Below are 16,063 nucleotides of genomic sequence, written 5' to 3' on the forward strand. Positions count from 1 at the left end.
TATAAATAGAGAAAATAGGTAAATAAACCAAAATAAAAAAGGTAAATAAAAAATAGGCATATAAATTAGAGGAAAAAATAGGTAAATAAACAGAGAAAAAATAGGAAAATAAATGAGAGAAAATATAGGTAAATAACTAGAGAAACAATAGTTAAATAAATAGAGAAAAATAGGTAAATTAGGTAGAGAAAAAATAGGTGTATAAATAGAGAAAAAATAGGTAAATAAACCAAAGGAAAAAAGGTAAATAAAAAATAGGTATATAAATTAGAGGAAAGAATAGGTAAATAAACAGAGAAAAAATAGGAAAATAAATGAGAGAAAATATAGGTAAATAACTAGAGAAACAATAGTTAAATAAATAGAGAAAAATAGGTAAATAAATAGAGAAAATATAGGTGTATAAATTAGAGAAAGAAAGAGGTAAATAAATAGAAAAAAGTAAATGAAGAGGGAAAAAATTGGAAAATAAATAGAGAAAAAATAAGTAAATAAATAGAGAAAAATAGGTAAATTAGGTAGAGAAAAAACAGGTGTATAAATAGAGAAAAATAGGTAAATAAACCAAAATAAAAAAGGTAAATAAAAAAATAGGTATATAAATTAGAGGAAAAAAATAGGTAAATAAACAGAGAAAAAATAGGAAAATAAATGAGAGAAAATATAGTTAAATAACTAGAGAAAAATAGGTAAATAAACCAAAGAAAAAGAAGGTAAATAAAAAATAGGTAAATAAATTAGAGGAAAAAATAGGTAAATAAACAGAGAAAAAATACGTAAATAAATGAGAGAGAAAAATTGGTAAATATATAGAGAAAAATAGGAAAATAAATAGAGAAAACAAAAGAGGTAAATAAATAGAGAAAAAATAGGGAAATAAATAGAGATAAATAGGTATATTAGGTAGAGAAAAAATAGGTGTATAAATAGAGGAAAATAGGTAAATAAACCAAAGGAAAAAAGGTAAATAAAAAATAGGTATATAAATTAGAGGAAAAATAGGTAAATAAACAGAGAAAAATAGGAAAATAAATGAGAGAAAATATAGGTAAATAACTAGAGAAACAATAGTTAAATAAATAGAGAAAAATAGGTAAATAAATAGAGAAAATATAGGTGTATAAATTAGAGAAAGAAAGAGGTAAATAAATAGAAAAAAGTAAATGAAGAGGGAAAAAATTGGAAAATAAATAGAGAAAAAATAAGTAAATGAATAGAGAAAAAATAGGTAAATATCTAGAGAAAATATAGTTAAATAACTAGAGAAAAATAGGTAAATAAACCAAAGAAAAAAAGGTAAATAAAAAATAGGTAAATAAATTAGAGGAAAAAATAGGTAAATAAACAGAGAAAAAATAGGAAAATAAATGAGAGAAAATATAGGTAAATAACTAGAGAAACAATAGGTAAATAAATAGAGAAAACAAAAGAGGTAAATAAATAGAGAAAAAATAGGTAAATAAATACAGAAAAATAGGTAAATTAGGTAGAGAAAAAATAGGTGTATAAATAGAGAAAAATAGGTAAATAAACCAAAGAAAAAAGGTAAATAAAAAATAGGTATATAAATTAGAGGAAAAATAGGTAAATAAACAGAGAAAAAATAGGAAAATAAATGAGGGAAAATATAGGTAAATAACTAGAGAAACAATAGGTAAATAAATAGAGAAAATATAGGTGTATAAATTAGAGAAAGAAAGAGGTAAATAAATAGAAAAAAGTAAATGAATAGGGAAAAAATTGGAAAATAAATAGAGAAAAAATAAGTAAATAAATAGAGAAAAATAGGTAAATATCTAGAGTAAAAATAGGTAAATAAATAGAGAAAAATAGGTAAATAAACCAAAGAAAAAAAGGTAAATAAAAAATAGGTAAATAAATTAGAGGAAAAAATAGGTAAATAAACAGAGAAAAAATACGTAAATAAATGAGAGAGAAAAATAGGTAAATATATAGAGAAAAAATAGGAAAATAAATAGAGAAAACAAAAGAGGTAAATAAACAGAGAAAAAATAAGTAAATAAATAGAGAAAAAATAGGTAAATTATCTAGAGAAAAATAGGTAAATAAATAGAGAAAACAAAAGAGGTAAATAAATAGAGAAAAAATAGGTAAATAAATACAGAAAAATAGGTAAATTAGGTAGAGAAAAAATAGGTGTATAAATAGGGAAAAATAGCTAATTAAAAATATAGGTAAATAAATAGAGGGAAAAAAAGGTAAATAAATAGAGAAAACAAAGAAGGTAAATAAATAGAGAAAAAATAGGTAAATAAATTAGAGAAAAAAAATAGATAAATAAATTAGAGGAAAAAATAGGTAAATAAACAGAGAAAAATAGGTAAATTAGGTAGAGAAAAATAGGTGTATAAATAGAGAAAAATAGGTAAATAAACCAAAATAAAAAAGGTAAATAAAAAAATAGGCATATAAATTAGAGGAAAAAATAGGTAAGTAAACAGAAAAAATACGTAAATAAATGAGAGAGAAAAATAGGTAAATATATAGAGAAAAATAGGTAAAGAAATAGAGAAAATATAGGTGCATAAATTAGAGACAGAAAGAGTTAAATAAATAGAAAAAAGTAAATGAATAGGGAAAAAATTGGAAAATAAATAGAGAAAAAATAAGTAAATAAATAGAGAAAAATAGGTATATTAGGTAGAGAAAAAATAGGTGTATAAATAGAGAAAATAGGTAAATATATAGAGAAAAAATAGGTAAATAAATTAGAGAAAAAAATAGATAAATAAATTAGAGGAAAAGATAGGTAAATAAACAGAGAAAAAATTTGTAAATAAATTAGAGAAAAAAATAGATAAAGAAATAGTGAAAAATATGTAATGAAGTAGAGAATACAAAGGAGGTAAATAAATACAGAAAATAGGTAAATAAATAGACAAAAATAGGTAAATAATTTAGAGAAGAAAATAGTCAAATAAATAGAGAAAAATAGGTAATGAAGTACAGAAAACAAAGTAGGTAAATAAATACAGAAAAAAGAGGTAAATAACTAGAGAAAAAATAGGTAAATAAATAGAGAAAACAAAAGAGGTAAATAAATAGAGAAAAAATAGGGAAATAAATAGAGAAAAATAGGTAAATTATCTAGAGAAAAATTAGGTGTATAAATATAGATAAATAGCTAAATATATCAAAGAAAAAAAGGTAAATAAAGCAATAGGTAAATAAATTAGAGGAAAAAATAGGTAAATAAACAGAGAAAAAATACGTAAATAAATGAGAGAAGATAATAGGTAAATATATAGAGAAAAAATAGGAAAATAAATAGAGAAAACAAAAGAGGTAAATAAATAGAGAAAAAATAGGGAAATAAATAGAGAAAAATAGGTAAATTAGGTAGAGAAAAAATAGGTGTATAAATAGAGAAAATAGGTAAATAAACCAAAATAAAAAAGGTAAATAAAAAAATAGGCATATAAATTAGAGGAAAAAATAGGTAAATAAACAGAGAAAAAATAGGAAAATAAATGAGAGAAAATATAGGTAAATAACTAGAGAAACAATAGGTAAATATCTAGAGAAAAAATAGGTAAATATCTAGAGAAAAATAGGTAAATAAATAGAGAAAAATAGGTAAATAAACCAAAGAAAAAAAGGTAAATAAAAAAGAGGTAATTACAATTAGAGAAAAAAATAGGTAAATAAACAGAGAAAAAATAAGTAAATAAATAGAGAAAAAATAGGTAAATTATCTAGAGAAAAATAGGTAAATAAATAGAGAAAACAAAAGAGGTAAATAAATAGAGAAAAAATAGGTAAATAAATACAGAAAAATAGGTAAATTAGGTAGAGAAAAAATAGGTGTATAAATAGAGAAAAAAAGCTAATTAAAAAATATAGGTAAATAAATAGAGGGAAAAAAAGGTAAATAAATAGAGAAAACAAAGAAGGTAAATAAATAGAGAAAAAATAGGTAAATAAATTAGAGAAAAAAATAGATAAATAAATTAGAGGAAAAAATAGGTAAATAAACAGAGAAAAAATTTGTAAATAAATTAGAGAAAAAAATATATAAAGAAATAGTGAAAAATATGTAATGAAGTAGAGAATACAAAGGAGGTAAATAAATACAGAAAATAGGTAAATAAATAGACAAAAATAGGTAAATAATTTAGAGAAGAAAATCGGCAAATAAATAGAGAAAAATAGGTAAATAAACCAAAGAAAAAAAAGGTAAATAAAAAATAGGTAAATAAATTAGAGGAAAAAATAGGTAAATAAACAGAGAAAAAATACGTAAATAAATGAGAGAGAAAAATAGGTAAATATATAGAGAAAAAATAGGAAAATAAATAGAGAAAACAAAAGAGGTAAATAAATAGAGAAAAAAATAGGGAAATAAATAGAGATAAATAGGTATATTAGGTAGAGAAAAAATAGGTGTATAAATAGAGGAAAATAGGTAAATAAACCAAAGGAAAATAGGTAAATAAAAAATAGGTATATAAATTAGAGGAAAAATAGGTAAATAAACAGAGAAAAAATAGGAAATAAATGAGAGAAAATATAGGTAAATAACTAGAGAAACAATTAGGTAAATAAATAGAGAAAAAAAGGTAAATAAAAAATAGGTAAATAAATTAGAGGAAAAAATAGTAAATAAACAGAGAAAAAATACGTAAATAAATGAGAGAGAAAAATAGGTAAATATATAGAGAAAAAATAGGAAAATAATAGAGAAAAAAATAGATAAATAAATTAGAGGAAAAAATAGGTAATAAACAGAGAAAATTTGTAATAAATAAATTAGAGAAAAAAATAGATAAAGAAATAGTGAAAAATATGTAATGAAGTAGAGAATACAAAGGAGGTAAATAAATACAGAAAATAGGTAAATAAATAGACAAAAATAGGTAAATAATTTAGAGAAGAAAATAGTCAAATTAATAGAGAAAAATAGGTAATGAAGTACAGAAAACAAAGTAGGTAAATAAATACAGAAAAAGAGGTAAATAACTAGAGAAAAAATAGGTAAATAAATAGAGAAAACAAAAGAGGTAAATAAATAGAGAAAAAATAGGGAAATAAATAGAGAAAAATAGGTAAATTATCTAGAGAAAAAATAGGTGTATAAATATAGATAAATAGCTAAATATATCAAAGAAAAAAAGGTAAATAAAGCAATAGGTAAATAAATTAAAGGAAAAGATAGGTAAATAAACAGAGAAAAATAGGTAAATAAATGAGAGAAAAATAGGTAAATATATAGAGAAAAAATAGGAAAATAAATAGAGAAAACAAAAGAGGTAAATAAATAGAGAAAAAATAGGTAAATAAATAGAGAAAAATAGGTAAATTAGGTAGAGAAAAAATAGGTGTATAAATAGAGAAAAATAGGTAAATAAACCAAAATAAAAAAGGTAAATAAAAAAATAGGCATATAAATTAGAGGAAAAAATAGGTAAATAAACAGAAAAAATACGTAAATAAATGAGAGAGAAAAATAGGTAAATATATAGAGAAAAATAGGTAAAGAAATAGAGAAAATATAGGTGCATAAATTAGAGACAGAAAGAGTTAAATAAATAGAAAAAAGTAAATGAATAGGGAAAAAATTGGAAAATAAATAGAGAAAAAATAAGTAAATAAATAGAGAAAAATAGGTATATTAGGTAGAGAAAAAATACGTGTATAAATAGAGAAAAATAGGTAAATATATAGAGAAAAAATAGGTAAATAAATTAGAGAAAAAAATAGATAAATAAATTAGAGGAAAAGATAGGTAAATAAACAGAGAAAAAATTTGTAAATAAATTAGAGAAAAAAATAGATAAAGAAATAGTGAAAAATATGTAATGAAGTAGAGAATACAAAGGAGGTAAATAAATACAGAAAATAGGTAAATAAATAGACAAAAATAGGTAAATAATTTAGAGAAGAAAATAGTCAAATAAATAGAGAAAAATAGGTAATGAAGTACAGAAAACAAAGTAGGTAAATAAATACAGAAAAAAGAGGTAAATAACTAGAGAAAAAATAGGTAAATAAATAGAGAAAACAAAAGAGGTAAATAAATAGAGAAAAAATAGGGAAATAAATAGAGAAAAATAGGTAAATTATCTAGAGAAAAAATAGGTGTATAAATATAGATAAATAGCTAAATATATCAAAGAAAAAAAGGTAAATAAAGCAATAGGTAAATAAATTAGAGGAAAAAATAGGTAAATAAACAGAGAAAAAATACGTAAATAAATGAGAGAAGATAATAGGTAAATATATAGAGAAAAAATAGGAAAATAAATAGAGAAAACAAAAGAGGTAAATAAATAGAGAAAAAATAGGGAAATAAATAGAGAAAAATAGGTAAATTAGGTAGAGAAAAAATAGGTGTATAAATAGAGAAAATAGGTAAATAAACCAAAATAAAAAAGGTAAATAAAAAATAGGCATATAAATTAGAGGAAAAAATAGGTAAATAAACAGAGAAAAAATAGGAAAATAAATGAGAGAAAATATAGGTAAATAACTAGAGAAACAATAGTTAAATAAATAGAGAAAAATAGGTAAATTAGGTAGAGAAAAAATAGGTGTATAAATAGAGAAAAATAGGTAAATAAACCAAAGGAAAAAAGGTAAATAAAAAATAGGTATATAAATTAGAGGAAAGAATAGGTAAATAAACAGAGAAAAAATAGGAAAATAAATGAGAGAAAATATAGGTAAATAACTAGAGAAACAATAGTTAAATAAATAGAGAAAAATAGGTAAATAAATAGAGAAAATATAGGTGTATAAATTAGAGAAAGAAAGAGGTAAATAAATAGAAAAAAGTAAATGAAGAGGGAAAAAATTGGAAAATAAATAGAGAAAAAATAAGTAAATAAATAGAGAAAAATAGGTAAATTAGGTAGAGAAAAAACAGGTGTATAAATAGAGAAAAATAGGTAAATAAACCAAAATAAAAAAGGTAAATAAAAAAATAGGTATATAAATTAGAGGAAAAAATAGGTAAATAAACAGAGAAAAAATAGGAAAATAAATGAGAGAAAATATAGTTAAATAACTAGAGAAAAATAGGTAAATAAACCAAAGAAAAAGAAGGTAAATAAAAAATAGGTAAATAAATTAGAGGAAAAAATAGGTAAATAAACAGAGAAAAAATACGTAAATAAATGAGAGAGAAAAATTGGTAAATATATAGAGAAAAATAGGAAAATAAATAGAGAAAACAAAAGAGGTAAATAAATAGAGAAAAAATAGGGAAATAAATACAGATAAATAGGTATATTAGGTAGAGAAAAAATAGGTGTATAAATAGAGGAAAATAGGTAAATAAACCAAAGGAAAAAAGGTAAATAAAAAATAGGTATATAAATTACAGGAAAAATAGGTAAATAAACAGAGAAAAATAGGAAAATAAATGAGAGAAAATATAGGTAAATAACTAGAGAAACAATAGTTAAATAAATAGAGAAAAATAGGTAAATAAATAGAGAAAATATAGGTGTATAAATTAGAGAAAGAAAGAGGTAAATAAATAGAAAAAAGTAAATGAATAGGGAAAAAATTGGAAAATAAATAGAGAAAAAATAAGTAAATAAATAGAGAAAAATAGGTAAATATCTAGAGTAAAAATAGGTAAATAAATAGAGAAAAATAGGTAAATAAACCAAAGAAAAAAAGGTAAATAAAAAATAGGTAAATAAATTAGAGGAAAAAATAGGTAAATAAACAGAGAAAAAATACGTAAATAAATGAGAGAGAAAAATAGGTAAATATATAGAGAAAAAATAGGAAAATAAATAGAGAAAACAAAAGAGGTAAATAAATAGAGAAAAAATAGGGAAATAAATAGAGATAAATAGGTATATTAGGTAGTGAAAAAATAGGTGTATAAATAGAGGAAAATAGGTAAATAAATAGAGAAAAATAGGTAAATAAACCAAAGAAAAAAAGGTAAATAAAAAAGAGGTAATTACAATTAGAGAAAAAAATAGGTAAATAAACAGAGAAAAAATAAGTAAATAAATAGAGAAAAAATAGGTAAATTATCTAGAGAAAAATAGGTAAATAAATAGAGAAAACAAAAGAGGTAAATAAATAGAGAAAAAATAGGTAAATAAATACAGAAAAATAGGTAAATTAGGTAGAGAAAAAATAGGTGTATAAATAGGGAAAAATAGCTAATTAAAAAATATAGGTAAATAAATAGAGGGAAAAAAAGGTAAATAAATAGAGAAAACAAAGAAGGTAAATAAATAGAGAAAAAATAGGTAAATAAATTAGAGAAAAAAATAGATAAATAAATTAGAGGAAAAAATAGGTAAATAAACAGAGAAAAATAGGTAAATTAGGTAGAGAAAAATAGGTGTATAAATAGAGAAAAATAGGTAAATAAACCAAAATAAAAAAGGTAAATAAAAAAATAGGCATATAAATTAGAGGAAAAAATAGGTAAGTAAACAGAAAAAATACGTAAATAAATGAGAGAGAAAAATAGGTAAATATATAGAGAAAAATAGGTAAAGAAATAGAGAAAATATAGGTGCATAAATTAGAGACAGAAAGAGTTAAATAAATAGAAAAAAGTAAATGAATAGGGAAAAAATTGGAAAGTAAATAGAGAAAAAATAAGTAAATAAATAGAGAAAAATAGGTATATTAGGTAGAGAAAAAATAGGTGTATAAATAGAGAAAAATAGGTAAATATATAGAGAAAAAATAGGTAAATAAATTAGAGAAAAAAATAGATAAATAAATTAGAGGAAAAGATAGGTAAATAAACAGAGAAAAAATTTGTAAATAAATTAGAGAAAAAAATAGATAAAGAAATAGTGAAAAATATGTAATGAAGTAGAGAATACAAAGGAGGTAAATAAATACAGAAAATAGGTAAATAAATAGACAAAAATAGGTAAATAATTTAGAGAAGAAAATAGTCAAATAAATAGAGAAAAATAGGTAATGAAGTACAGAAAACAAAGTAGGTAAATAAATACAGAAAAAAGAGGTAAATAACTAGAGAAAAAATAGGTAAATAAATAGAGAAAACAAAAGAGGTAAATAAATAGAGAAAAAATAGGGAAATAAATAGAGAAAAATAGGTAAATAACTAGAGAAACAATAGGTAAATATCTAGAGAAAAAATAGGTAAATATCTAGAGAAAAATAGGTAAATAAATAGAGAAAAATAGGTAAATAAACCAAAGAAAAAAAGGTAAATAAAAAAGAGGTAATTACAATTAGAGAAAAAAATAGGTAAATAAACAGAGAAAAAATAAGTAAATAAATAGAGAAAAAATAGGTAAATTATCTAGAGAAAAATAGGTAAATAAATAGAGAAAACAAAAGAGGTAAATAAATAGAGAAAAAATAGGTAAATAAATACAGAAAAATAGGTAAATTAGGTAGAGAAAAAATAGGTGTATAAATAGAGAAAAAAAGCTAATTAAAAAATATAGGTAAATAAATAGAGGGAAAAAAAGGTAAATAAATAGAGAAAACAAAGAAGGTAAATAAATAGAGAAAAAATAGGTAAATAAATTAGAGAAAAAAATAGATAAATAAATTAGAGGAAAAAATAGGTAAATAAACAGAGAAAAAATTTGTAAATAAATTAGAGAAAAAAATAGATAAAGAAATAGTGAAAAATATGTAATGAAGTAGAGAATACAAAGGAGGTAAATAAATACAGAAAATAGGTAAATAAATAGACAAAAATAGGTAAATAATTTAGAGAAGAAAATAGTCAAATAAATAGAGAAAAATAGGTAATGAAGTACAGAAAACAAAGTAGGTAAATAAATACAGAAAAAAGAGGTAAATAACTAGAGAAAAAATAGGTAAATAAATAGAGAAAACAAAAGAGGTAAATAAATAGAGAAAAAATAGGGAAATAAATAGAGAAAAATAGGTAAATTATCTAGAGAAAAAATAGGTGTATAAATATAGATAAATAGCTAAATATATCAAAGAAAAAAAGGTAAATAAAGCAATAGGTAAATAAATTAGAGGAAAAAATAGGTAAATAAACAGAGAAAAAATACGTAAATAAATGAGAGAAGATAATAGGTAAATATATAGAGAAAAAATAGGAAAATAAATAGAGAAAACAAAAGAGGTAAATAAATAGAGAAAAAATAGGGAAATAAATAGAGAAAAATAGGTAAATTAGGTAGAGAAAAAATAGGTGTATAAATAGAGAAAATAGGTAAATAAACCAAAATAAAAAAGGTAAATAAAAAATAGGCATATAAATTAGAGGAAAAAATAGGTAAATAAACAGAGAAAAAATAGGAAAATAAATGAGAGAAAATATAGGTAAATAACTAGAGAAACAATAGTTAAATAAATAGAGAAAAATAGGTAAATTAGGTAGAGAAAAAATAGGTGTATAAATAGAGAAAAATAGGTAAATAAACCAAAGGAAAAAAGGTAAATAAAAAATAGGTATATAAATTAGAGGAAAGAATAGGTAAATAAACAGAGAAAAAATAGGAAAATAAATGAGAGAAAATATAGGTAAATAACTAGAGAAACAATAGTTAAATAAATAGAGAAAAATAGGTAAATAAATAGAGAAAATATAGGTGTATAAATTAGAGAAAGAAAGAGGTAAATAAATAGAAAAAGTAAATGAAGAGGGAAAAAATTGGAAAATAAATAGAGAAAAAATAAGTAAATAAATAGAGAAAAATAGGTAAATTAGGTAGAGAAAAAACAGGTGTATAAATAGAGAAAAATAGGTAAATACACCAAAATAAAAAAGGTAAATAAAAAAATAGGTATATAAATTAGAGGAAAAAATAGGTAAATAAACAGAGAAAAAATAGGAAAATAAATGAGAGAAAATATAGTTAAATACTAGAGAAAAATAGGTAATAAACCAAAGAAAAAGAAGGTAAATAAAAAATAGGTAAATAAATTAGAGGAAAAAATAGGTAAATAAACAGAGAAAAAATACGTAAATAAATGAGAGAGAAAAATTGGTAAATATATAGAGAAAAATAGGAAAATAAATAGAGAAAACAAAAGAGGTAAATAAATAGAGAAAAAATAGGGAAATAAATAGAGATAAATAGGTATATTAGGTAGAGAAAAAATAGGTGTATAAATAGAGGAAAATAGGTAAATAAACCAAAGGAAAATAGGTAAATAAAAAATAGGTATATAAATTAGAGAAAAAATAGGTAAATAAACAGAGAAAAATAGGAAAATAAATGAGAGAAAATATAGGTAAATACTAGAGAACAATAGGTAAATAAATAGAGAAAAAAAGGTAAATAAAAAATAGGTAAATAAATTAGAGGAAAAAATAGGTAAATAAACAGAGAAAAAATACGTAAATAAATGAGAGAGAAAATAGGTAAATATATAGAGAAAAAATAGGAAAATAAATAGAGAAAAAATAGATAAATAAATTAGAGGAAAAATAGGTAAATAAACAGAGAAAAAATTTGTAAATAAATTAGAGAAAAAAATAGATAAAGAAATAGTGAAAAATATGTAATGAAGTAGAGAATACAAAGGAGGTAAATAAATACAGAAAATAGGTAAATAAATAGACAAAAATAGGTAAATAATTTAGAGAAGAAATAGTCAAATTAATAGAGAAAAATAGGTAATGAAGTACAGAAACAAAGTAGGTAAATAAATACAGAAAAAGAGGTAAATAACTAGAGAAAAAATAGGTAATAAATAGAGAAACAAAAGAGGTAAATAAATAGAGAAAAAATAGGGAAATAAATAGAGGAAAAATAGGTAAATTATCTAGAGAAAAAATAGGTGTATAAATATAGATAAATAGCTAAATATATCAAAGAAAAAAGGTAAATAAAGCAATAGGTAAATAAATTAAAGGAAAAGATAGGTAAATAAACAGAGAAAAATAGGTAAATAAATGAGAGAAAAATAGGTAATATATAGAGAAAAAATAGGAAATAAATAGAGAAAACAAAAGAGGTAAATAAATAGAGAAAAAATAGGTAAATAAATAGAGAAAAATAGGTAAATTAGGTAGAGAAAAAATAGGTGTATAAATAGAGAAAAATAGGTAAATAAACCAAAATAAAAAAGGTAAATAAAAAAATAGGCATATAAATTAGAGGAAAAATAGGTAAATAAACAGAAAAAATACGTAAATAAATGAGAGAGAAAAATAGGTAAATATATAGAGAAAAATAGGTAAAGAAATAGAGAAAATATAGGTGCATAAATTAGAGACAGAAAGAGTTAAATAAATAGAAAAAAGTAAATGAATAGGGAAAAAATTGGAAAATAAATAGAGAAAAAAATAAGTAAATAAATAGAGAAAAAATAGGTATATTAGGTAGAGAAAAAATACGTGTATAAATAGAGAAAAATAGGTAAATATATAGAGAAAAAATAGGTAAATAAATTAGAGAAAAAAATAGATAAATAAATTAGAGGAAAAGATAGGGAGGAAAAGATAGGTAAATAAACAGAGAAAAAATTTGTAAATAAATTAGAGAAAAAAATAGATAAAGAAATAGTGAAAAATATGTAATGAAGTAGAGAATACAAAGGAGGTAAATAAATACAGAAAATAGGTAAATAAATAGACAAAAATAGGTAAATAATTTAGAGAAGAAAATAGTCAAATAAATAGAGAAAAATAGGTAATGAAGTACAGAAAACAAAGTAGGTAAATAAATACAGAAAAAAGAGGTAAATAACTAGAGAAAAAATAGGTAAATAAATAGAGAAAACAAAAGAGGTAAATAAATAGAGAAAAAATAGGGAAATAAATAGAGAAAAATAGGTAAATTATCTAGAGAAAAAATAGGTGTATAAATATAGATAAATAGCTAAATATATCAAAGAAAAAAAGGTAAATAAAGCAATAGGTAAATAAATTAGAGGAAAAAATAGGTAAATAAACAGAGAAAAAATACGTAAATAAATGAGAGAAGATAATAGGTAAATATATAGAGAAAAAATAGGAAAATAAATAGAGAAAACAAAAGAGGTAAATAAATAGAGAAAAAATAGGGAAATAAATAGAGAAAAATAGGTAAATTAGGTAGAGAAAAAATAGGTGTATAAATAGAGAAAATAGGTAAATAAACCAAAATAAAAAAGGTAAATAAAAAATAGGCATATAAATTAGAGGAAAAAATAGGTAAATAAACAGAGAAAAAATAGGAAAATAAATGAGAGAAAATATAGGTAAATAACTAGAGAAACAATAGTTAAATAAATAGAGAAAAATAGGTAAATTAGGTAGAGAAAAAATAGGTGTATAAATAGAGAAAAATAGGTAAATAAACCAAAGGAAAAAAGGTAAATAAAAAAATAGGCATATAAATTAGAGGAAAAAATAGGTAAGTAAACAGAAAAAATACGTAAATAAATGAGAGAGAAAAATAGGTAAATATATAGAGAAAAATAGGTAAAGAAATAGAGAAAATATAGGTGCATAAATTAGAGACAGAAAGAGTTAAATAAATAGAAAAAAGTAAATGAATAGGGAAAAAATTGGAAAGTAAATAGAGAAAAAATAAGTAAATAAATAGAGAAAAATAGGTATATTAGGTAGAGAAAAAATAGGTGTATAAATAGAGAAAAATAGGTAAATATATAGAGAAAAAATAGGTAAATAAATTAGAGAAAAAAATAGATAAATAAATTAGAGGAAAAGATAGGTAAATAAACAGAGAAAAAATTTGTAAATAAATTAGAGAAAAAAATAGATAAAGAAATAGTGAAAAATATGTAATGAAGTAGAGAATACAAAGGAGGTAAATAAATACAGAAAATAGGTAAATAAATAGACAAAAATAGGTAAATAATTTAGAGAAGAAAATAGTCAAATAAATAGAGAAAAATAGGTAATGAAGTACAGAAAACAAAGTAGGTAAATAAATACAGAAAAAAGAGGTAAATAACTAGAGAAAAAATAGGTAAATAAATAGAGAAAACAAAAGAGGTAAATAAATAGAGAAAAAATAGGGAAATAAATAGAGAAAAATAGGTAAATAACTAGAGAAACAATAGGTAAATATCTAGAGAAAAAATAGGTAAATATCTAGAGAAAAATAGGTAAATAAATAGAGAAAAATAGGTAAATAAACCAAAGAAAAAAAGGTAAATAAAAAAGAGGTAATTACAATTAGAGAAAAAAATAGGTAAATAAACAGAGAAAAAATAAGTAAATAAATAGAGAAAAAATAGGTAAATTATCTAGAGAAAAATAGGTAAATAAATAGAGAAAACAAAAGAGGTAAATAAATAGAGAAAAAATAGGTAAATAAATACAGAAAAATAGGTAAATTAGGTAGAGAAAAAATAGGTGTATAAATAGAGAAAAAAAGCTAATTAAAAAATATAGGTAAATAAATAGAGGGAAAAAAAGGTAAATAAATAGAGAAAACAAAGAAGGTAAATAAATAGAGAAAAAATAGGTAAATAAATTAGAGAAAAAAATAGATAAATAAATTAGAGGAAAAAATAGGTAAATAAACAGAGAAAAAATTTGTAAATAAATTAGAGAAAAAAATATATAAAGAAATAGTGAAAAATATGTAATGAAGTAGAGAATACAAAGGAGGTAAATAAATACAGAAAATAGGTAAATAAATAGACAAAAATAGGTAAATAATTTAGAGAAGAAAATCGGCAAATAAATAGAGAAAAATAGGTAAATAAACCAAAGAAAAAAAGGTAAATAAAAAATAGGTAAATAAATTAGAGGAAAAAATAGGTAAATAAACAGAGAAAAAATACGTAAATAAATGAGAGAGAAAAATAGGTAAATATATAGAGAAAAAATAGGAAAATAAATAGAGAAAACAAAAGAGGTAAATAAATAGAGAAAAAATAGGGAAATAAATAGAGATAAATAGGTATATTAGGTAGAGAAAAAATAGGTGTATAAATAGAGGAAAATAGGTAAATAAACCAAAGGAAAATAGGTAAATAAAAAATAGGTATATAAATTAGAGGAAAAATAGGTAAATAAACAGAGAAAAAATAGGAAAATAAATGAGAGAAAATATAGGTAAATAACTAGAGAAACAATAGGTAAATAAATAGAGAAAAAAAGGTAAATAAAAAATAGGTAAATAAATTAGAGGAAAAAATAGGTAAATAAACAGAGAAAAAATACGTAAATAAATGAGAGAGAAAAATAGGTAAATATATAGAGAAAAAATAGGAAAATAAATAGAGAAAAAAATAGATAAATAAATTAGAGGAAAAAATAGGTAAATAAACAGAGAAAAAATTTGTAAATAAATTAGAGAAAAAAATAGATAAAGAAATAGTGAAAAATATGTAATGAAGTAGAGAATACAAAGGAGGTAAATAAATACAGAAATAGGTAAATAAATAGACAAAAATAGGTAAATAATTTAGAGAAGAAAATAGTCAAATTAATAGAGAAAAATAGGTAATGAAGTACAGAAAACAAAGTAGGTAAATAAATACAGAAAAAGAGGTAAATAACTAGAGAAAAAATAGGTAAATAAATAGAGAAAACAAAAGAGGTAAATAAATAGAGAAAAAATAGGGAAATAAATAGAGAAAAATAGGTAAATTATCTAGAGAAAAAATAGGTGTATAAATATAGATAAATAGCTAAATATATCAAAGAAAAAAAGGTAAATAAAGCAATAGGTAAATAAATTAAAGGAAAAGATAGGTAAATAAACAGAGAAAAATAGGTAAATAAATGAGAGAAAAATAGGTAAATATATAGAGAAAAAATAGGAAAATAAATAGAGAAAACAAAAGAGGTAAATAAATAGAGAAAAAATAGGTAAATAAATAGAGAAAAATAGGTAAATTAGGTAGAGAAAAAATAGGTGTATAAATAGAGAAAAATAGGTAAATAAACCAAAATAAAAAAGGTAAATAAAAAAATAGGCATATAAATTAGAGGAAAAAATAGGTAAATAAACAGAAAAAATACGTAAATAAATGAGAGAGAAAAATAGGTAAATATATAGAGAAAAATAGGTAAAGAAATAGAGAAAATATAGGTGCATAAATTAGAGACAGAAAGAGTTAAATAAATAGAAAAAAGTAAATGAATAGGGAAAAAATTGGAAAATAAATAGAGAAAAAATAAGTAAATAAA

At 20.9% G+C, this 16,063-nt stretch overlaps 1 long non-coding RNA gene across 4 annotated transcripts; it reads left to right on the plus strand.

Moving 5' to 3' along the window:
- Positions 1–219: 219 nt before the first annotated feature.
- Positions 220–15,847, plus strand: LOC143378226 (uncharacterized). Of its 4 annotated transcripts, none has more exons than XR_013087840.1 (3): positions 220–283; positions 5,222–6,972; positions 7,355–10,505. It is a non-coding gene; the product is annotated as an uncharacterized LOC143378226 (long non-coding RNA). The 4 variants fall into 4 exon arrangements; XR_013087839.1 differs by lacking the exon at positions 220–283 and adding an exon at positions 618–1,002 and having other exon boundaries at positions 6,436–6,972; XR_013087838.1 differs by lacking the exon at positions 220–283 and adding an exon at positions 15,671–15,847 and having other exon boundaries at positions 4,798–6,972; positions 7,355–10,438.
- Positions 15,848–16,063: the final 216 nt, after the last annotated feature.

This window comes from Andrena cerasifolii, unplaced genomic scaffold (assembly GCF_050908995.1).
Source record: "Andrena cerasifolii isolate SP2316 unplaced genomic scaffold, iyAndCera1_principal scaffold1369, whole genome shotgun sequence".
NCBI classification, from domain to species: Eukaryota; Metazoa; Arthropoda; class Insecta; order Hymenoptera; family Andrenidae; genus Andrena; species Andrena cerasifolii.